This window comes from Panthera pardus, unplaced genomic scaffold (assembly GCF_024362965.1).
Source record: "Panthera pardus isolate Hobbes unplaced genomic scaffold, ASM2436296v1 HiC_scaffold_16, whole genome shotgun sequence".
In the NCBI taxonomy this organism is placed as follows: Eukaryota; Metazoa; Chordata; class Mammalia; order Carnivora; family Felidae; genus Panthera; species Panthera pardus.
Window position 1 is genome coordinate 142,312,205 of NW_026526721.1, and position 24,814 is coordinate 142,337,018.

General features: G+C 38.4%; 1 protein-coding gene across 16 annotated transcripts in view; it reads right to left on the bottom strand.

The window, feature by feature from the left end:
- NEK10 (NIMA related kinase 10) overlaps positions 1 to 24,814 on the bottom strand; it is a 222,831-nt gene that overhangs the window by 95,047 nt on the left and 102,970 nt on the right. The gene's annotated exons all lie outside the window — the stretch shown is intronic.

Here is a 24,814-nt window from a genome sequence, read left to right on the forward strand (position 1 = left end):
TAGGAGTAAAGAGTGACAATTCTGACACTGCTACTCATGCAGTCTGGAATTAGCAGATGGCAAAAGCCAGACTTCTCACTGTTGGAGTGAGTCTAATGGTAAGCAAGGAAAAAGGGAGGTGTACTCTATCACAAGGCAATAAAACAGAGGTAGAGACAACACCGTGAACTTGTGTTTAGCCTATTATGGATACAGGTGATTGCATACAGAAATAGATAAAGATATGTGAATGTACACAGGTTAGTATACACACGTATCTCCTTGCTCTATCAGCTGAAAATGCTTGGAAATGACAATGCCCCAGTAGCAATGAGAACTCTTAGCACCAGATTTTGTATTTTTTTAATTGAACAGCAAAATAAATAAAAGAGTGTGTTATCCAGTTTGAGATGCCATAACAAACGCCAAAGATGGGATGTCTAAGCAGGAATAAACAGGAATTTATTTCTCACAATTCAGAAAGCTGGGAAGTCTAAGATCAAGGTACTAGCCAGTCCTGTTTCCCAATAAGGGCCTTCTTCCTGGCCTGCAGATGGCCACCTTCCTGCTGTATCCTCCCATGGCTGGGTGGGGTTGGGGGAGGGGAAGATGGCACGGAGGGGTGATTGATCTCCGGTGTTTCTTTAAAAAAAATTTTTTTTTAATGTTTATTTATTTTTGAGAGAAAGAGTCAGAGCGTGAGCAGGGGAGGAACAGAGAGAGAAGGAGACACAGAATCTGAAGCAGGCTTCAGGCTCTGAGCTGTCAACACAAAGCCTGAGGAGGGGTTCGAACTCACTGACGGCGAGATCATGACCTGAGCCAAAGTCAGTTGCTTAACCAACTGAGCCACCCAGGCGCCCCTCTGGTGTTTCTTATAAAACGATCGATCCCATCTTCCTGACCTCATCTAAACCTAATCACTTCACAAAGGCCCAGCCCTAAACATCATCACAGGACCTTCAGGAAACAATTAGTTTTCACCTAAAGCCAGGAGGTGAAGAGAAGAGATTAAGAGGAGACTGCTAATCTCAGAAGGTATTCCATGGGGTTGAAGTGGAAGAGCAGGGCAGAGGGGAAGGAATGATGGTCAATGAAAGCCAGTGGAGAAGACACCCAGGGCATGATCAAGGAGAACAGCATTCCCAGCTATTATCCCTGAAAGCCACGGCCCAGTTGTGTCCTTGACCCTAGTGTCTCCTGCTCTAGGCCACGCTCTCCACAGCCACTAAAGAGACCTTCCCATAATGGAAAGCTGATCCCTTCACCACTTCTGAGGACCAGATCACATTCTGCCATTGCCCTGTGAGTCTAACCCATTAAAAACAGCAACAACAAAACATGTAAAATCCTTCCTTGATCCCAAGTCCTCCTGTAAGTACCACTGTTTTCCTCATTTCCAAGCAAAGTTTTTTGAAAGAGTAATTCCTGCTGGCCCTCTTCACTGCTTCACACACCATCCATCATTCAACCCAACTGTGGTCCAGCATCTATTCCTATCTTGCCATTGATACAACTTCTCCCTAGAACCCCAATGGGTTACTAATTGCCTCACTTGTTTTAGGTGACTTCCTTGCAGTTTCTGACACTACTGACTGAAACTTACTTGTTGAGATATATATTTTTTTCATTTATTCAATAAATAGTTACAAAGTACCTCCAAAGTACCAGGACTGTTCCACCTGCTTGGAATACATTAACTGCTTGGAATACTTGCCCTCATGAAGCTTACCTTCCAGTAAGAAGAGGCAGGGAAGATAAAAAAACACAGCACAACACAATGATTAAAAAGTAAATTATACACTATTTTAGTAGGTGATAAATGCTATAGGAAATAGAAAACTTAGATTAGAGTAAAGGAAGTTAGGAATGGACGTGGGGAGGCGTGGGGAGGCAGGTCGTAATATCAGAAAGGGTAGTCCCTTCCTGCCTCGCAGTTCCCATACAATGGCACTTCTTTCTTTCACCCATGTGTTAAATGCTGTTTTGCGTCTCATTCTTCACTCTCTTTTTGGATAATTTCTTTCACACCCAAGGCTTCCATTGAAACCATATGGGAACAACTCCCAGATCTACTCACCATCCACATGCCCCTCAGGCACACACAGGGGGCCTGTAGTGTCTCTGTCACAAACCACTGATTCTTAGGGTTAAAGCGCTGAACTCTGAATGGTTTGCCTAGTTTACAAATCAGAGCCGAGAACCCACCCATCCTAGGTCAACAGCCCTCATGCTTTTTTGAATTCCAAGGGCTATTTTCTGAGGTATAGCAAAAGGGCCAAGACATCTCTGCAGATGCTGCTGTCAGGGAAATAGTCACCTCCAGGGAGCCATCTTATTATTATTTTTTTTAATATATGAAATTTATTGTCAAATTGGTTTCCATACAACACCCAGTGCTCATCCCAACAGATGCCCTTCTCAGTACCCATCACCCACCCTCCCCTCCCTCCCACCCCCCATCAGCCCTCAGTTTGTTCTCAGTTTTTCAGAGTCCCTTCAGGGAGCCATCTTAAACCCTAGGGCCTGTTTTCTTCATAATGCCTGGTGGGACCTGTGACTACCTTTGCCCTGATATTACCTCCTGAGGCAAACATTTCTTTTCATTTTTCTACTTCTGCCTCTACTTTCATTTATACTTCAAACAATCCTTTGGCTTTTAAAGATGTGTGTGTGCATGTATGTGCATGGGAGCTTTTCCTTAATCTGAGAGACTCAGGGCTGACTACTCTGCATCCCATTGGACCTTTCCGATCTCAAGAGCCAATGTTTCCACAGCATCTGCCTTTTCAGATTTATCCCCAATTCTTGGTGTACCCACCATTATCATACTAGTGACCCACAGATAAACTTAACCTTCCAAATGCTAGTTCTTGCCCCAGAAGATAAACTTATGTGACAGCTGTGAGTTCATAAGAACGATCTTATATACAGCACTAATGAGCAGAAAGAAATACTAGAGCTGAAGCAGATTCATTTGTTGAAGGGTATATGAAATTGGAGAAGAAATTAGAATTTTTAGAGAAATCGAAAAACTATCATTGAGAAAGTATCTCATCAGCAATATAATGATGTAGCATCTTTAGAAGTGGTGTTGGGAGACATCATAAAAGAAAATTTTGCCTAGCAAATGTTAGAAATTACTAATAAAAGAATGTTGAGAAGTTTGGGACACAGTTAAGGCTAAATTTTTAGAGATAGGTTTCTTTTATTGAAAGAATTCGCCCAATATTATTTGCTTCAGTGGGTAAGGATAGAAAAAGGATTTTTGTATCACACTGCAATGTATTAATTCTGAGGCTATTAAAAAAGTACATTCTCAGGTTCTGGCTATCAAACTTTCATCTCCCTAGACTACCTGAAAGAAAAAGGAAAAAGAGAATTTGTCAATGTTAATGAAAAAGAAACAAAAATATACATTTTAAAAGAATACAAACTACCTATCTGGGAACCCAAGATCCACTATTTGCTCAATCCAGGAGACAAAAGTCCATATGAATTCATGAGGATAAAAATCTGACCTGAAGTGACATAATTAACTGTATAGCCCAGTAATTATAGTTTGTTGAGACTGAAAAGCAAATCATGCTCTATCTTAGAATGATTCAATATAGCAGTAATGGGATGGATAAAGTGCATGCAATCACACTAGTGCGTATCTGTGTGTGTGTGTGTGTGTGTGTGTGTGTGCGTGTGTGCGCGTGCGTGTGCGTGTTGTGCACATGTTGGGGCACATGTTTATGGTTTCAGGAGGTAGGTATAATATTTCTGAGAAATAGCTCAAAAAACAATCACTATGGTGGGATGGGAGTCAATGAAGATTAATAGAGATGAGGGGAGCTGGGAGAAGCCAGAGGGAATAAGTGGCTAGGCACATTTTCTGGCGAGAGTGAGCAATGTGATACTCAGATATTCAGTGAAATGAGCAGAGTTTAGCAAAAAGGACTCTAGGCAGAATGGTGAATGCAGTTGCAGGATCCATCCATGTTCTGAATTTTTTTCTGTGAGACCCTACTTATTAAGCACCTACAGGCATAGATAGAATATGGTCCAGTTTCACTAGACCATGGAAGTGAAAGTGAATTCTGGTCCGCCCAGTGCGTTCCCCACCACGGAAGGGTGAAAGAAGTGAGCTGGAGGAGAGGCAGAGAGGCGGGTGAGCTTCCACTAATGTGGTAGTTAAGGAAATAGGGAGAAGAGAGATTCCTCAGAACTAACTGGATGTGAGAAGGAGCATAAGGGAAAGGAAGACCCCTCATTTCCAGGCTCCCAAGTGTCTGGCCTGGATGATGGGGTGGGAATCAGTATCATTAACATAGATACAAGTGGATCAGGTGTGGGAGAAGAAACTGATCAATTTGGAATATATTAATTCATGCCTATGAGCCCCACAGTTGAGGAGAGCCAATGGGTAATACCATTCTGGATGTTAACAGTCTCTTAAAGTTTTATCTGTTGAGGTTATGTACCCTGGTATCATGGAAATGTTCTCAGCTCATAGAAGACTGCTGCCAGTAAGCAGATAGTTACACAGAACAGTTCCAAGATTGTTTTAAATACAAACTTCTTACAGAGAGAGAATTAGACGACAGGTCAAGAACCACAGAAAAATATACTATGCCTGAAGAAAACTGGCCACACTTCGATCATAAATTTTAGGGCGTGCTGGCCCCTAGTTGCATCTAGGACTGGCAGATGTAACCAATAAAACTCCAGGATACTCAGTGGAATTTGGTTTACTAAAACGTGCAGTATTTGGGGACATATTTACACTAAAAATACAATATTTGAGACACAAACTGAAAAACTCTTTATCTGAAATTCACATTTTATTTGGCAATCCTAGTTGCGATGTTACTGGTGTACTCTCCTTTGTTAGTGTTCAAGTAGTCCTTCTTATAGAAAGGCAAACAAAAAGCTATTTATATACTAAGTATGGTTTTCTTCACTTACTTTATAAAAATAATGAAAGCAGTGTACTTTTATGGGGTATTGGGGACATTTCTCAAAAGGCATCACATTTCTCTCATGTTGCATAGACACATGTATTAATGGTTTTAACACCAGTGAAATCGATGATTAAAAAGTTCTTTTAAATATAAGCAGCATCTTAAAGTACAAAACACATACGAATATCTGAAATGTTAAATACAGGCCCAATTTTTACAACAATGAGCGTATCTTATCTGTAAGTGATTTAGTTAAATAATAAATACACTGGACTATGATTCATCCATAGTAGCCTCATTAGTTCCAAGGTCAAGGTAGGCCATGACCAGTTTCTAGATGCCAAACCTTCATATTGGCTCACCTGCCTCCTGTGGATTGCATTCAGGGAGATGTATGATTCAGACCTTCAGTAACATCTTCTAAACTAGAGTGCCAAGACACTCACTGGAAGAATTATCAATATATTTTCCATTAACGAGTAGGAGATGACTTTTAAAACTAAAACTGACCCATCATTTCACTGATTAATGCAGTACTTCTTTAAACTGGGAAAGCATTTATATGTAATATGGATAAAACTCATGATAGTAAAAAGAATAGATTGATGCTGTCTTATGCAAAATAGGACCTGTGAATATCAGTGCGGACATCAATCTGCTTTAATTGATGTGTTGTGTTAACTGGAAAATGAAAAGTTAAGTTAGATTCAATTTTCATCTGCCCACTAGGATCAGTGGACATTGCCCAGGTGGCACAATTGATTTCAGATCATTTTATATGACACTGCAATTAATTCTTTAGGATCTGTCCATGAGATAATATATGTGCAAGTGTCATGAAAAATTCTATGTGCTATACAAATTCAAAGTGCCACCACCACCACCACCATCATCATCATCATCACTATCATTATTATTTATATAGAGAAATCTGGCAACTTTCATGAGGATTATTATAATAAGTGGCTTAGAAAACAACAGGCATCCCAACGGACATGGTAGTGAAGATGGGACCATCATATTTCTGAATCCTGAAGACAGATGTCTGACTGGACAACTACACAAAACAAATATTTGACCTTTGACCTATTCAAGTCAAAGTCAGATTGGCCAAGGACTTTCACCACACTCGGTGAAAAAGATTGGTAGTGCTGACCGTGCTGTCAGGCTATGTTTTCGACCAGGTCGATCTGAGAAAAGTATGCGTGATCTCGAAACACTACTGGCTGCCTACTCTCACACGGTCTCACCTATGCCAGCCTCCCTCCAGATCTTTGCTCCTCATTCATGGCAACACTTACCTAGGGTGTTCACTCCCTTCACCACCAAGCAATATCACCCTTTCACATACAGATCAAGTTCTCCCTATCGCATGAAATCTTCTCTTACCAAGTCAGCAAACACAGATGGCCTGACACTAAATCGTAGCAGCACCACAGCCCATACTCTTCCCTAGTCACACTTGCATCTACTAAATAAATATGAATGGAACACCTACTCTGTGCCAGGAACTACTGTACATGTTGGGACACAGCATGAAACACACCAAAAAATTCCTGGCCTCACGGGAGTTTCTGTTATACCAAGGGAGGCAACTAACTAACCTATAAGTAAATAAATAAAAACATACTAAGTGCTATGGAGAAACTAGATTCGTTATTTAGAGTAAAAGTAGATTTCATGAGTTAATTAGCATTTAATTGTTCTGTGGCATCAAGCACCTATTTGACCTTTGGAAGGTCTCGAATTTCTCATCTCTGTAAGAAAGGGAGATTTGTGAGATCTATTCTTAGTTTAAAATGCTGTGTCCATCAATTAAAGTTTAAAAACATCTTGATGACATATATATTTATACAGTGTTGTAACAAAACTAAAATTTATTTTTCAGTATGACCTAAATTCTGAGGATAGAATCAACATTACGTTCAAAATTAGATCACTTGCTACTCAAAAGCAAATCTGTGAGCAAATAAACAGTTTTTGATGATACATTACTTTTGCTACACAAGTAAAGCCTGTTTTTTGCTTAAGATTTTTAAACAAACAAAGGTTTTTTATTCCAAAAGGCAACTAGCACATATTTCAAGTCATTTGTTCTAAGAACTCATTCATTCTTCTTCATTGTAGATGTCTTAGGACTGAATCCTCACTGTATTTCCTCACAAAATGCTGGGCAAATAGATCCTAAATCCATAATGTGATGGGGCTGAGGAAGAAAAGAAAAGTATTCTTCTTTCACCTCTAAAACAGAAGCTCTATAGCTCTGAATATACGAAAAACTTTTGCCAAGGCCTCTGGCAGCCTTCTCGTCATGGATTTCACTCTGTCTCCCTGCTCCTGGTAAGTAAATCATTTGCTAAACCCCAACAAAGAAAGCTATCAGTAAAACCAGATTCAGTGTAATTTGGGGAGTACAGAAAAGCCTCCACCCACGGTATCTTCCTTGAGGCCGATGTCTGCATCTCACAATAAGTGATCTCTTCTTTAATGTTAAACACTGTAGATGTTCCCAGGAAATTGATGAGGAGAAATTAGAGAGAAAAGATTAAAACACAGGGAATCAATGGCCAGAGTATTGACAGACTGGTTGACGATGACGAAGAATTCCAAACAGAGTCATTACGTATTCAATGCAAGAACAAGAAATAATAAATGTGACCGAGAGCCACAACAAAAATGATCATTGACAATACTAATATGAAACAAAGGAAACACTTGGGATGAGCAAATAAAAAAGTATTTAGTTCAATGACAGCCACTTGTCACTGACGAAAGGTACAACTGAAAATAAAGATTCATGAACCATAGCATATTTGCAGTAAAATGCATAAACATAAACAAAATAGAATGTTTTAGAAATATAAAGACCACTAATATGGAATGATGTGAGCCCCAAAAGGAGAAGAGGAGTAAAGAAGAAAGAGATTTTAAAGGGCAAGGGAGAAAGAATGAAGCCACTTTTTACAACTGTTCCTGGCTGACTGTAACCCTGACATGACAAAAGAAATTATTTTCCTTAATACTTGGTTTTGCTGACATTCTGGTCTGCCATAATTGATTATTGTCTCTATTAACCTGACTAAAATTAAAGTTTAAATAAAAGCAATCGTCCACTGTATGACTCCAAGATTTCTGTGTAAAAGTTCAAGAATGAGGGTCAATTTTTACCACCATTTTATCTGCACTGAATTGCTAGTTTCCCTCCTGTAAGCAAGGAGCTAAGTGGTCTACCTAAACGTTTCTTTTTCAAGTCAGTGAAATGCAAGGTAAGCAGCTTCATACTTTAATTAGAAGCATTAACCTTTAAAATCTCCACATTCCCAACTTCCAACACCACGGAAATTAATTTTAACAATCTGAAAGTTTATAAAAATAATCCTTTCTTCTCTCTTTTAAATACAATAGCTGCAGGCTTTCAAAACAGAAAGAAATAAAGCACTTCATTCAGTACCAAATTTATTGTGCTCCATTTAGGAATTAACTGTTATCTGTGTGGTCCATGGGATGCCAGCTCTTTATGGAGAAAATAAATCAATTTTGCAATGAACCTGGTGTGGATGAATGCAATGACATCTTGACACCATGGGACTGTGGAAAATTAGCTATCTTCTTTGTGCTTTGTTTATTTCCCAATGCAACAGGAAAATGACCTGTCAAGTATGTTAGAAAGATTGCCAGATGCAACATATTTTAAAAACAAGGCACAGGGATACCATAGTCACTCAAGTAATTTCTACTCCGCCCTTTTCTTCAAATGTTAGCAGTTTAAATTGGAGAAAGGGAGAAACAGAAAAAGTGAAATAAGGATTGTACTTTGCTTTGTTTACCACATTTAGAGATTGTCACCTTAGTTTATTGTACCAACGCTGGAAGATTCAGTGGTTTTAAATTGATAACTCAATTTCTTTCTTTTTTCAAATGTATGAAAACTGTAAACTAACAAGCATATCAACGAGTTCATTGTCTAAGAAAAGAAACAGGTCATACACAAAAGGAGGGTTCTTGATGGTCAATGAAAACACAAAGAATTCCAGACGGAGTCATTACAAATTCAATACAACAGCAAGAAATAATAAATGTGACTGAGGGCCACAACAAAAATGATAATTTACAATACTAATATGAAACAAAGGAAACACTTGGGATGAGCAAATAAAAAAGTATTTAGTTCAATGACAGCCACTTGTCACGGATGAAAGGTACAATTGAAAATAAAGATTTATGAACCATAACATATTTACAGTAAAATGCATAAACATAAACAAAATAGAATGTTTTAGAAATATAAAGGCCACTATTATGGAATGATGTGCGCTCCCCTAAAATTTATACGTTGAGATACTAATCCCCAATGGGATGGTATTAAGAGGGGGGCCTTTGGGAGACGGTTAGATCATGAACGCAGAGCTCGCATGAAGGGGATTGAATGAGACTAGTGTCCTTTTATTTTTTTATTTTTTATTTTTTTACGTTTTTATTTTTGAGACAGAGAGAGACAGAGCATGAACGAGGGAGGGGCAGACAGAGAGGGAGACACAGAACCGGAAGCAGGCTCCAGACTCTGAGCCATCAGCCCAGAGCCCGACGCGGGGCTCGAACTCACGGTCTGTGAGATCGTGACCTGAGCCGAAGTCGGACGCTTAACCGACTGAGCCACCCAGGCGCCCCAAGACTAGTGTCCTTTTAAAAGAAACCCCAGAAAGCTCTCTTGCCCCTTCAACATACATTGGACACAGTGAGAAGACAGCCCTCGGTGAACCAGGAAGCAAGCCTCACCAGACACCAAATCTGCCAGTACCTTGATCTTGGATTTTGTAGCCTCTACAAGTGTGAGAAATAAATTTCTGTTGTTTATAAACCACCCAGTCCATGGCATTCTGTTATAAGCCTGAACTGAGGAAGACATCCACTCAATTAAAGAACAAACAAAACACACAATAGCAGTAGGAGATTTTTACACACCAATTTATCATTGACCTAAATTAGGATATAGAAGGTCTGAATAATTTGTCAATAAATATAGTTGGATAAACATCTATTGAGCTCTGTGGCCTAAAAATAAAACACATGTTCTTCAAAGAATATATAAAGCTTGCATAAACTTAACTACATGTCATGTGTAACAGACTGACCATTCTCTTGGTAACTTGTCAACAAAATACTTTTACTCATAAGCATGCCCTTGTGTACACCTTTCATACAATATTTCTGGGCTTGGCCATGTGACTGGCTTTAACCAATGAGATATTAGCAAGTGTTATGCTAACAGATGCTGGGTAAATGCTTGTATATGGAGGCTTTATTTTGTAACTCTAACTCTTGAGACACTCCCTCTCAGCTCTCAACCACCATAATGTAGGAGATGAAGCCTGACCTAGCCATGTAAAGAGAACACATGGAAGTAAACCAAGGACTCAGCCAATAGCCCCAGGTAAGTTCCTAGCAAATGGCCAGTACCAACCATCATTGGAAGAGATTTCTCCCACCCTAGTTGAGCTGCTCACTTGGCTACCCTTCAAAAAGACCTGGCCAAATTGCAGAATTTGAGCAAATAACTATTGTATCAATCCACCAATTTGGGGGTGAATGATTATCTGAATCATTAAGGTATAAAGAATTTAACTTATTCTGAAAAAATGTAACTATGTAAGGTATATTCTATGACATAATAAAATCAAATAAAAAAATAATCTTCAAAGAAAAAGCCCCAAAACACTGAGATATAAAAAAAATTTTATAAGTTACTTATACGTGAAAGAGATCAAATTTTAAAAATGATTTAGGAATGGGGCGCCTGGGTGGCTCAGTCGGTTGAGCGTCCAACTTCAGCTCAGGTCATGATCTCTCGGTTTGTGAGTCCGAGCCCCACGTTGGGCTCTGTGCTGGCCGCTCAGAGCCTGGAGCCTGCTTCGGATTCTGTGTCTCCTCCTCTCTCTGCCCCTCCCCTGCTCATGCTCTGTCTCTCTGTCTCTCAATAATAAATAAACGTTAAAAAAAATGATTTAGGAAATAAAGACAATGAGAAAAACTAATAAAATCAATACACTTAAAATGATTGAAGTTATACAAAGTATGTCCTCCAACCATGCTGGAATGAAATTAGGCAGCATTAAGAGAAGGAACTGGGGAATCCATAAATCTGTGAAAATTAAACAACACATTCCTAAATAAACAATAAAGAAATTAAAGGGTAATTGGAAAATACTCTGAGATGAATGAAAACAAAAATACAACATAGAAAAACAAATGGGATGTCCCTATATCAGTGCTTACAGGGGAATTTATAGCTGTAAATGCCCATACAATGAGAAGAAAGATCCTAAAAATATTTCCTAGCCTACTACCTTAAGAAACTAGAAAAAGAAGAGCAAACTAAAAACCCCAAACAAGCAGAAAGAAGGCAGTAAAAAAATTAATGCAGAAATAAGTAAAATAGAGAATAGAAAAGCAATAAAAACAAAAGTTGGTTCTTTTAGAAATCAACAAAATTGACAACCTTTAACCTTTAGCTAGACTGACAAAAAAAAAAGAGAGAGAGAGGGCTCAAATTGCTAAAATTAGTAATGAAAGGGGATTAGAAATGAAAAAAGGAATTGACCTTATAGAAGTAAAATAATAATAATAATAATAATAATAATAATAAATAAGGGAATACTAAGAACAATTGTACCAAATTAGATGGCCTAGAGGGAAAGGAAGAGTTACTAGAAACATACAAAAATACCAAAAATACCAAAACTGAAAGAGAAAAAGAAAATCTGAATAGACCAATAACAAAAAATTAAACTAATAACCAAAAAACTACCCACAAGGAAAAGCCAGGACCAGATGACTTCACTGGTGAATTCTATAATTGTAAGGAAGGAACAGTGATCCTTGGCAAAGTGTACCAAGAAATAGAAATGGAAGAAACACTGTAACTCATTCAATGAGGACAGTATTACCATGATACCAAAACCAAAGACCTAACAAGAGAAGAAAACTATAGGCCAATATCTCTTATGAATATAGACATCAAAACTTCAACAAAATACCACCACACTGAACCTAACAACATATAAAAAGGATTCTACACCATGACCAAGTGGGATTTCTCCCAGAAATCAAGATTGGTTCAAAATACGAAAATCAATCAATGTAATACACTACATTGACAGAGTGAGAGAAATCATCTCAATAGATGCAGAAAAAGCATTTGACAAAATCCAACTCTCTTTCATGATAAAAGCACTCAACAAGCTAGGAACAGAAGGAAACTTCCCTACCTAATAAAAGGCATCTATACAATCCTCAAGCAACACCATACTTAATGATAAAAACCAAAAGAGTGCCCCCGTAACTGTAAATACAAATATATTTAAAAAAAAACAGAATTTTTTCCTGATGCAAAGATAACTTTCCAATGCCTTCCCCCCACCCCCGCCATTCTTTTTAGTGCATTTACCTTAGAAAACTTGTCATTGTGAATTCCTTCTCTGTCCCTTGAAGATGTACTTAAATAAGCCTCTTGGTCAGTTTTACAACCAGGAGTCTTTTTCTTAAGGATCTGGGAGCTATCTCTTTGAAATGTAATCATCAAGGAGTTCAGAGCCCCTACCCCCGGTTTCCATGGGAGGGTAGGAGTCTAACTTCAGCTAGCACCTGGTTCCAAGTTACAAATCTACCTCCGGTCATAAAGATATGAGTACTTTGTTTTTCTTTTGGATAAAGGCAATTAGCAAACACAGGTGGCCACCCCAACTACCAAGTGAATGTAGGATGAACTATGTGTGACAAATGCTGTTGTCAAGTCCTCTTACTTGAAGACTAGTTTTCATTTATTTGGGGAACATGTATGTATTGGGTTGCATCTGCTTAGTTTTACCATTCTATCTGTACATTCTCTTTAGTGAATACCTGTGATGTAGATCCCATTCTGGTTCAATGCTTATTCAATAATAAAACTGTTTTATTTCTCTTTAACTTCTGTGGAGAGTTTGTCTGGGTTGGCAGGAGACTTTCTTTTTAGTTTATACTTCCCTAACATCTCCTAAGATCAGGAACAAGACAAGGATGTCTGCTGTTATAATTTCTATTAAAAACTGTACTGGAGTTTCTGGCCAGGGCAATTAGGCAGGAAAAGAAAATAAAAGGCATTCACACTCAAAAAAAAAAAAAAAAAAAAAAGAAGGAGAAAAACTATTTCTATTCACAGATGACATATCGTATGAAGAAAATCTTAGGAAATATACAAAAACAATTACAGCTAAGGTTGCATGATATAAGATCAATATACAAAAATCAATTATATTTCTATACACTAGCAATGAACAATCCAAGATTAAATTAAGAAAACAATTTCATTTAAAAGGGCATCATAAAAGAATAATATACTTAAGAATAAAAATAACAAAAGAAATGCACCACTACTTGTATACTGCAAATTATAAAAACGTTGTTGAAACAAAGAAGACCTAAATAAAGGGAAATACATCTTGTGTTCAAAGATTGGAAGACTCAATATTGCTAAGATAGCTGAATTAGTTTTCCCTTGTTGCTGCAACAAATTACCACAAACTTAATGGTTTAAAACACAAATGTATTATCTTCCAGTTCTAGATGGTTCCAGAATAACTCTGCTAGGCTAAAATCAAAGCTTTGATAAAGCTTATTCTTTTCTGAGGGCTCTTTTCTTGAATTTCCCAGTTTGCAAAGACTACCACCAATCCTTGACTTATGGTCCCTTCCATTTTCAAAGCTAGCAATAGCCTGTTCAGTCTTTTTCTTTTAATATGAAATTTACTGAAAAATTGGTTTCCATAGAACACCCAGTCCTCATCCCAACAGGTGCCCTCCTGAATACCATCACCCACCTTCCCTTCCCTCCCACCCCCCATCAACCCTCAGTTTGTTCTCAGTTTTTAAGAGTCTCTTATGTTTTGGCTCCCTCCCTCTCTAACCTTTTTTTTTCCTTCCCCTCCCCCATGGTCTTCTGTTAAGTTTCTCAGGTTCCACCTAAGAGTGAAAACATATGGTATCTGTCTTTCTCTGTATGACTTATTTCACTTAGCATAACACTCTTCAGTTCCATCCATGTTGCTACAAAAGGCCATATTTCATTCTTTCTTATTGCCACGTAGAAGAACCTAAATGTCCATCAACTGGTGAATGGATAAAGAAATTGTGGTTTATATACATAATAGAATACTACGTGGCAATGAGCCAGTTCAGTCTTTGACACAGCACATCACTCTGACACTCTTCTGCTTCTGTTTTGTATTTAAAGGCATCATTACATTGGGAACACACCTCCATCTGCTTATTCCCCTTTACCATGTAACAACATATTCACAGGTTCCAGGGATTGTATCAGGATTGTGAATATCTTGGGGCAGAAGGTAGGGTGTGGGGGAGTTCATTTTTCTGCTTATCACAATGGGAACATTCACAAAGTCGATGTACAGATTCAACCCAGCTGGGGTTTTTTGCAGAAATTGACAAGCTGATCCTAAAATTCATGGAAACACACAGGACACAGAATAGTCAAAACAATCTTGAAAAATAAGAACAAAGACACCTCACACTTCCTGATTTCAAAACTTAATACAAAGCTACAGTAATCAAGACTGTGTGACAGGCCTAAGGGTGGCGTATTTCTGGGAGTTCAGAAATAAATCTTTATGTTTATGGTCAATTGATTTTTTATAAGAATGCCAAGACAATGAGTGGGGAAAGGATAGTCTTTTAAGCAAATAGTGCTGGGACAACCAGATATCCACATGCAGAAGCATTAACTTAAAACCCTACCTCACACCATATATAAAAATTAACTCTAATGTATCATAGACCTAAACATAAGAATTAAAACTATAAAGCTATTAGAAGAAAATATAGATATAGGTCTTAATGACCTTGAATTAGGCAATGATTTCTCAGATAAGATACTTAAGCACAGCAACCAGATCAATAAGTTGGGTTTCATGAAAACTAAAAACTTTTGTGCTTCAAAGAACACTATCAAGAGAGTGAAAAAATAATCCACAGAATGGGAGAAAAATATTTGTAAATCATATACCTAATAAAGGCCTGGTATGCAGATTAAGTAAGAATCCTTATGAACCAATAATAACAAAAGTAATCCAATTTAAAAATGGGCCAAAAAAAAAAAAAGTTGTTCATCACTAATCACAAGGAAATGCAAATCAAAAGCACAGTGAGGTAATACATCACATTCACTAGGATGACTAGAGTCAAAAAGACAAATAATAGTAAGTGCTGCTGATGATAAGGAGAGATTAGAATCCTCATATATTGTCGGTGGGAATATAAAATAGTGCAAACACTTTGGAAAACATTTTAGCAGTCAGCCAAAGGGTTAAACATAGTTACCATATTGAGGAGTATGACTCCAAACTGTGCCAAAATCCTGTGTGTGATCCTTCAGGTCTGACCATAGGCAGTTGCCAGGCTTTGACTAGCAGATCTCAGGAAGGGGAAGTTGCCCTCCCCACACCAGACATAGTGCACTGCCAGTGTGTTACAGTTCCCAGAGGGAGTTGCAGTCAAGAACTGAGCCCACCCCCAACCCCAACCAGCCATGTTCATATGCACGGCTGCGTTTCTAGCCCAGGCACCTCCATTCGGAGGCCTCTTCCTTACCAGAGGCCTTAAATGGGGCACTTTCCTACGGGCTTCGGCTGAGACCACCTGATGGGGGGCCTTGGCTGAGGCAGGGTTGTCAGCTACCGGCAACATTTCTATATACTACCAATGAATAGCTCCACACATCGTAAATGTATAAAAACATGGAAGAATATACAACAACTTCAGGTAGTGGTTACTTCTGGGGAGGACAGAGAAATAGAGTTGAGAAAGGCCTCCAATTGAATCCATAACATTATTTCTTTTTTTTTCCTCCATTTTTTTGAGGGGAGAGGGGAGAGACAGAGAGAGAGGAGAGAGAGTCTCAAGTAGGCTCTGTGCTGTCAGCACAGGGCTCAAACTCACAAACTGTGAGATCATGACCTGAGCCAAAATCAAGAGTCAGACACTTAACCAACTGAGCCACTCAGTGCCCCTAACATTATCTCTTTAAAGATTTTTTTTCTTAAATAAATATAATAAATTTATTAAAATTTAATGTGCATATATAGGCACTTATTAATGTTTGAAATATTTCATAATAAAAGATGAGAAGAAATACTGAAATAGTAGCACTAGATGGTAGGGTTCGGGGTGATTATAATTTTTTCTTGATATAGTTATATATTTTTCAAATTTTTCCAACCAAATAAATTTCTTTTATAATAGTAACAAAAACCACACATGTTTTTCAAAAACATATCACTACCAATAAGTTTACTTAAGCAGAGAACTTTAAAAAATGAGTAGTAGGGGTGCCTGGCTTGTTCAGTTAGTACAGCATGCAACTCTTGAACTCAGGGTCATAAGTTTGAGCTCCATGTTGTGTGTAGAAATTACTTTTAAAAAATAGTTTAAAAATGAACCAGCATTAAACCAGCATTTACACTCATTTTAGTGTAAAAGTCTCTATGGACATATGCTAACAGTTCAGGGCTGAGAAATGCTTTAAAAAAAATGTAAGCCAAAATTAGTATCTATTAGTATGTATAAATAACTTCTACAACTCAACACCCCAAAATCAAATAATCCAATTTAAAAATGGGCAGGAGACATGAACAGACTTTTCTCCAAAGAAGACATACAGATGGCCAACAGACACGTGAAAAGATACTCATCATCACTCATCATCTGGGAAATGCAAATCAAAACTACAATAAGATTTCACCTCATACTCGTCAGAGAGGCTAAAATCAATAATACAAGAAACAAGTGTTGGCAAGGATGTGGAAAAAAAAGGAACCCTAATGCACTGTTGGTGGGGATGCACACTGGTGCAGCCACTGTGTAAAACAGTGTGGAGGTTCCTTAAAAAGCTAAAAATTGAACTACCCTACAAACCAGTAATCACACTACTGGGTATTTACCCAAAAAATACGAAAACACCCATTCAAAGGGATACATGCACCCCTGTGTTTATTGCAGCATTATTTACATTAGTCAAACTATAGAAGCAACCCAAGCAATTCATTGGTAGATGAATGGATAAAGAACAGGTGAGATACACACACACACACACACACACACACACACAGAGTGGAATATTATTCAGCCATAAAAAAGAATGTAATCTTGCCATTTGCAACAATATGGATGGAGTTAGAGAGTGTAATGCTAAGTGAAATAAGTCAGCCATAGAAGGACAAATATCATTTGATTTCACTCATATGTGTAATTTAAGAAACAAAACAAATGATCAAAGGAAAGGAGAGAGTGAGAGAAACCAAGAAACAGAATCTTAACTATAGAGAACAATCTGGTGGTTACCAGAGGGGAGGTGGGTGGGAGGCGGGTAAAATGAGTGAAGGGAATTAAGAGTACACTTATTATGATGAGCACTGAGTAATGAATAGAATTGTTGAGTCACCGTATTATACACCTGAAACTAATATAACACTGTATGTTAACTACAATGGAACAACAACAACAAAAAAAACTTAAAAAAAAATGCAAGTCAAAATTTAAAAGCTGAAGTTTACACATATCCAAATTATAAGTTCTAGTCAGGAACTGAAATGCAAATAATTACAGTCATAATAGTTATTCCCTATTCCTGTCAGTTAAGATCCTTTTGAAAACATGACCTTAAATAAACCAGGATTATCTGAATGTGTTTGTTCAAACTACTACTTGTAAATTACTCTGCATAGACCTACAGCTAATGATTAATAGTTTTTTTTTTCTTTTTTAGAGCTGGAACATCTAATTCAATAGTTTATAAAGATTTTCTAGCACACTTTCTTCTTATTAAATTATGTGCAAATGCCCAATGAATAGAAGAGATCAAAACAAAGGCTCTGTGTTTGAAGTAGGAGGCTGAGTCCTGAGTTGCTGCTTGCTCCACAGATAATGGCCCCCTCTCACACCCACTTTAAACTCTCTCCATCAATGGCTCCTTCCCCTCTGAACAGCAACATCCTTTATTTCCTGGTTTCTAACCACCACCACCCGTTCACATTCTTCCACAGCACAGTTTTCTCTACTGGCTGTTGCCAAAGTTCAACCTGCCACTGTTTATCACTGTCCTCCCTGAGGTCTTACATTAGCCCTTACACTCCCCTGAAACCCACCTGTCTATCTGCAAATCCAAGGGATATTGTTCTTCAGGTTTCCCTCTGAAACCACTCTTGGTAATCACTGCCTATCTACAGATCCAAGGGATACCCTTCAGTTCTTTCCACTGAGTGATGATTTCACCGTACAAAAATGACAATTTTCAGTACTTGGTTTTTCTACATCTTCTGTAGAAAGGGATGCTGTTGACCTTGGAAAAGCATTGTGTTCCTTCTCAGAAACTTTCTCATGTCTTGTTTGACACTATTTCCTCTTGGCTTTCCTTCTACCTCCTTTCTGCAAACTCCTTCCAGTTCTCCCCCAAGGCTTTCTCTCTCGGTGCCTACCCCCTAAATGTTGTGGCTCCTCAAGATCTTGTTCAGCACTTGTCTGTTTCAGCATCCCACCCAGATGCTGATGACTCTGTGTCTCCTCACCAGCCAGGAACTCTCTCCTGAGGCTCCTCAAACATATTTTGGGTTATTTATTGGACATGATAGCCTTACAGCCTCAACAGCAACTCAAACTCAATGTTTTCAAAACTAAATTATTCATTTCCCCTTCTTTGAAAATTCATCCCTATGTCTTCCCTAACCATGTAGATGCTACTGTGGATTGAATTGTGCCCCCAAAAAGATGTGTTCAAGTCGTAACTCCTGGTACCTGTGAATGTAACCTTATTTGGAAATAGGGTATTTTCAGATATAATCAAGATGAGGTTATACTTGATTAGGATGGGCTCTAGTCCAATATGACTAGGGTCTTGATAAGAGAAAGCACAGACACAAACATAGGCGTCCAGGAAGAATGTCATAAGCTGATGGAGGCAGAATTCAGAGTGATGTGTCTACACATACGCCCATTCCCAGATCTGTCCTGTCCTCCTGGACCCTCATCAGCTTGTTCACTACAGAGCTCCATTTCCTAACACTGACAGCTGTCTAGTAACCCAGAGTGAGGACTGGCCTCTGTCATGAATTCCCTCATGGCAGTCTTGGGGAAAGCTACAGGCATTTCTGCACCCCAGCCTCAGCCAACTGCTCTATGCGAGACTGGCAGGATACCACTGACCTCGCAACACTTCCAATGGGGTAGAGGAGCACAATGCAGAAGCATGGAGAAATTAAGTCCTGTAGATATCTTTGACCAATGAGAGACAGGAGATTAATTATTCTCACTTCTTCCCCCAGTGGACTCCTTTAATGCACAGATGTTTCTCAAGATCTGTCCAGAGACATCCCACATGACCAAGTAACTGGCTGTTTCCTAGTGAAGCTCTGGCCAGGTAGGTAACACACCACACTGTAGTTATTGTCCTTTGTTCCTATCCTCGTTTTTTTTTTTTTTTTTTTTTCCTTACTCTTGATGCCCTGGGATTACCACCTCCCATTTCCAATAGAGAGCCAGCATTTATGCTCCATTTTCTATGGAACCCAGGGCAAGACGGCAAGTTGTTTAAATATCATGTTTCCCATCTAAGAGTAGAGATAATGGTCCTTCTCAAAAGACCACTAAAAGTATATGAGATGATGCCTGAAATAGTAAGTGCTCAAAAAAATGTTACTTATAAATACAAGATCCATTACCATTTTTGCATTCCTCTCCCACTTTGGTGGAGGAAGATGAAATTGGAGAAGTGTGCATGTGATGTCCCCTCTTTTCTTTAATCTTTACTGTGCTCCTTAAAAACTGTTACTACTACACCTGTGCCACGGAGGCACAAAAGCTCATTTATGCCAGAAAAGGCACTTGTTAAAGGCCATTAAGAAGCTTACAGAGTCTCTGGGGGGACCCCAGGGTCAGCCTCGGGGACTGTAGAGTGAGGAACAACACCGCTGGCACAGTTAGCACCACTGACACAGCGCTACGGTCACCAGGATCCCAACACTACAGTCTTCCACCACCACCTCTGCCCTCACTCCAAATGGGACTCTGCCCAGCAGGTGCCCTCTCCCATTTTCACTTGCAAATCTAAGACTTGCTGAGGTTATCTGAGTGATGGAGTCTGAGCCATGTGGTAGTCAATTGCTATAGCAGCAAGGAAGGCTAAGCAAACATTTTTCTGGTGACTTACTTAATGAGAGGATACTCATAAGGTGGGACATTCTCCAAATATAGAATGTGTGTTCAAAAGTCATCTGGACAGTCAGAAAATATGATAAATGTCCACTCTGTATTTGTTTGAGGAATTGTTGCAAACCAAATAAAATATAATTGGAAATAAAAAAGAAAGGTAGAAAAAGAAAAGAGGAGCTGGGGAGCAATCTACCTATGGAGGGAATTCTTGTAAAGGATATGTTGTGTTCAATAGTCCATGATGCTCGGGCCTGGGGGTGAGCACTAGCCATTTTGGGAGCGGACCTAACGGCTGCTGCTGGGGTCACAGACATACTGGGATGCCTCAGGCAAAGTGAGCTAAATGCGTTGACTCTGGGTGAACCCATTCCAGTTCTCAGCCAACTTCACAGAGGAACTAAAACTCAAAGTGAACAGAAGCAAATTCCACTTCAGCTCAATGTTATTCATCAACCATGAGTTAGAAATCTTGAAAGAGAATGGTACTTGGTCAACAAATATCTGAAACATTAAGATGATAGGGTTTTTATCCACAGAAGGAAAAGACGTATGAAAAAATGAAAATGAAAATATTGAACCAAGAAAACAAATCACTTCTATCAAGTATATCCATCCATTGTACCACTAATTAATCTTATCACCCAACATGGAATCCTAAAATTATGGTCTATTTGTTTTTCTCCTCTGTTACATACACATAAAATAAGTCACCAAGGATTTTAAGCTTTCCTTTGAAATTTATATACTACTTTCCGTTTTTTAAAAGACTTGATCTTTTTAGAGCCATTTTAGGTCCATAACAAAATTGAAAGAAAGGTATGGAGAATTCCCATTAACCCCCTGCCCCCACATCCCCTTTCTCTTTTATTCCCATTAACAGCAGGTCCAAAACAGCTCACACCTGGACTATCACAAAGCCTTACTCCTTTAAGTGCTTTCATTCATTCACTCACTGAACAAATATTTACTGAGCACCTACTATATGCCAAGTCCTCCCTTTCAGAATTTTGCTGTAAAAGAAAAGAGGAGAGTGGGTCAGTAACTGAAGAGAAAGAGAAGGCTTTTTGTTTTAAAGATGGGGAAAATGACAGTATGCTAGCAAATTGGTAGGAATGAGTCAGTGGGAGCAGAGAAATTAATACTGCAGAATCGAGAGGGGAGCATCCTGGAGTGGTGCCCTGTAGGAAATGGAAGAACCACGGAAACAGAGTCACATGAGTGCAGGGCCATTACAGGGACACAGGAGCAGGTAGGCGGGAAGGCATGGAGGCAGAGCCAGTAGCAGTGCTCTTCTGACGGCTCCTGCTCTCTCGGCAAAGTGGGGCCCAGGGGTGCCAGAGCGCTGGGTGCTGGATGTACAAGCGGAATTGCTGGGTTCTACTCCTCAAGCCAAGACTACGGTGTCTGTTAATTAACTTCAGTTTAAATAAAAGAAAACAAAAGTTGAAATTCCTCCCTCTTGCTGTGAATCCATATCTGAGTCAAACGCCTCATCACACGCTCCAGCACACGCATTTCCCGTTTCTCCAGGCTCCTGAGGCCCCTGCAGCTCCCTGTGTCTTTCTCCAGGCCGGCTCTGCTGCTCCCCACCGACACGGCAGCAGAGGGTTCACACCAAACACTCGATTCCATCAAAACACAGACTGTTTCTCCTTAATTCATTAGCACAGAACTTGAAAGTATATATCACTAAGTAGGTGACACCCACAAGCAAGGAAACAAAATTTTATTCCTATGACTAGAGCAGAAACAGAAAATAATGAAAATCTTTCATGAATCGTATATGAACAGATTAGGAGGAAAGGCCCTGTTAATTAGAGAAGGTGCCATAAACACGCCTTGCCAGTGGCCAACAAGTTGGTGGAAAGCTACTTAGTGAAAAAGCATTCAGTCAAGGGGCGCCTGGGTGGCTCAGTCAGTTGAGCGTCCCACTTCGGCTCAGGTCATGATCTCACAGTTCCTGAGTTCGAGCCCCACATCGGACTCACCTCTATCAGCACAGAGACCCTTTCAGATCCTCTGTCTCCCTCTCTCTCTGCCCCTCCCCCACTTGTGCTCGCTCTCTCTCTCTCTCTCTCTCTCTCCCTCTCTCTCTCTCAGAAATGAACATTAAAAAAAATTCAGTTAAGCCTGTTGTAGTTTAAGTTCTGAAACTGATACATATAAAGGCCTAAGAACTTCTAGCTAGCTATTCTTATTTTAATGGTCAAGAAAAACTCTGGTGAAAAATGAAATTTCTTTTAAGAAAATGAAAAATTAGTCACTAATGAATTTTCCCAGTTACTGGATTTTCTACATATTGATAATTATTTTGCTATAAAAATTTCTTTGCCTTCTTATTTCTAATCGATTTGCAGCCAATTATACATGCCCTGTGTGATATGAATTAGGGAGAAGCTGGAAATAATTTTTAATGACTAAAAAAGGAGACTGGTTGACTGATTTATGATTTATCCAGATAATAGAACATAGTATGGATATAAAACTAAAGGTACAAAAAGAGCATTCATTAACATCCGTGTGTGTGTGTGTGTGTGTATGTGTGCGTGTGTGTGTATTTGTGTAGAAAAGGATTTAGTATTTGAAATTGACACACAAAGTTGTTTTTGTGAGTTTTTTCCCACCTTTGGATTAGCAGGATTATGAATGTTCCTGATAGGATTTCTTTTTTTGTTGTTGTTATTTTCTGCAATGAGAATATACTGCTTTTATAATAAGGAAACAATAGAAGAAACTGTAATGAAAAAGTTTTGAACTTTTGGGGGCTTAGAGGCTTTGCTGTTCTTTGTTTTGTTTATCTTTCTTTGTCATCCTTTAATTGTTAATTCACTTTTAGTCCATGATACCAGATTTGGCAAAATATCAGATATTTCTGTTTTTATCATAATATACATATACTATTGGTAACCTATCTTTTCACCTAACAGTATACCATGGATATGCTTTTAGGTCAACAAATTCATTACTATAATACCACTTACCATTATTTACCTAATCAACCTAACCGGCCCCACATTTCACTGTTCAATACCCACACTAGCTGAAAATAATCTAGAAATGAGATATCAAACACACCATTTGAGGGGAAAGAAGAAAAAATTAAAAATAAGTAAAAACGTTTATGTATCTAAAAACAATGTAAGCATTTCTGAAAATTACAATAGATTTTAAAAATCAGTGATGAGAAATGTTCATTTAAAGTAATTTCATTATCTGTTTACATTGTCACCACAACCAATTTATTTTCAATCAAATTCTTTGCAAATTACCTGAAACCCAACTGATATAGGAAAGCTCCAGGATTGGTAGGGAGGGTAACCATGGGGAAAGAGGAAGGCAAGAGAAGGCTGACTGGAAAATCTTTTAGGTACATTTACAATTTTAATTTGCTTCATCAGTAAATGGAGTCAGTAAATGAAATGAAGTAAAACCAGCCCGTATGTGGAAAAAATGCATATATTTGAGCTAAAAATGCAGCACTGAAATTACACTTTAAAAAAGGAACTTGGATCCCTCCTAGTCAGACGAATTCATGTGGCTTTCCTAAGACATTAGAAAATGTTTAGTATGGGCAGATTTTTGTGTGGAGTATCTAGAAGCCTGAATTGAAGGTTTAGAGCTATTAAGAAAGAAAGAAGAAATTTAAGAGAAAAGACTTAGAATCTTTCATTCTATGAGGAAATGTTAAATGGTGGGTAGTGATCAGCTGCTTTGCATGGTCACTCAAATCCAGAAAGAATTTCAAGTCTTAAGAAAAGGACTTCAACTAGACATAAGAACACTTGGGGTTTTGGCTTTCTGGCTATAGAAAATGTCAAAGCCCAAAACAATGAAAAGAATTTATAAATCACCTTCCTGGGAGACTTTTCCCCCCTTAACCTGTCATGAAGATGGTGAAAAATGAACCAGATAAACACTTGTTAGGTCTCTGCTTCAAGAAAGAACACGAATTAAATGTTCTTTTTCAGGTTTCTCTAATCCTATTGCCTTTATGGTATCTATTAGGAGGACCATAATGAGAACCAATTAACTGTAAATACAGTGAGGAGTCTGGGCAATTAAACAAATGGATTACATTCATTCACCCAGCGATTACACTCCAGCCATCAAATTATCAAGCGCTGCCTACTTTGAGTCACAAACAGAAATTAGATTCAGACCCAACAGCCTTGAAATTTCTCATTGTACACTGACTGCCATGTGCTTGTCTCTAATGATGTTTAAAAAAATAGCTAGCATATCGGTTGACATCACACATTTTGTATTTGTATTCAAGGCAAGTATCACTAGCTTTTAAAATTCAAGTTCATAACTAAATAAAGTAATTATGGTAATTCTGCAAAGAAGGATAATACAATCTCTCAATTATAGTATATAATTATACAAATGCCTTCCTCTAAATATAAAATCACATAAAAATTTATAGTCTTGCTCCTTAACAAAAGACTGATTTTTAAAAAGTAGTCAAACAACTTCCAAGTAAACTTCAGACAGTCTTTATACAAGCTAGTAGACACTCTCACAGAAGATTCCTATCTGCTTCTGATTTACATCTCTTACTTTCACATCTATTTTCAAATAATCATTACATCATCAATGTCACATTGCCGTCTTATTTACAAAGTCCAGAACTATAG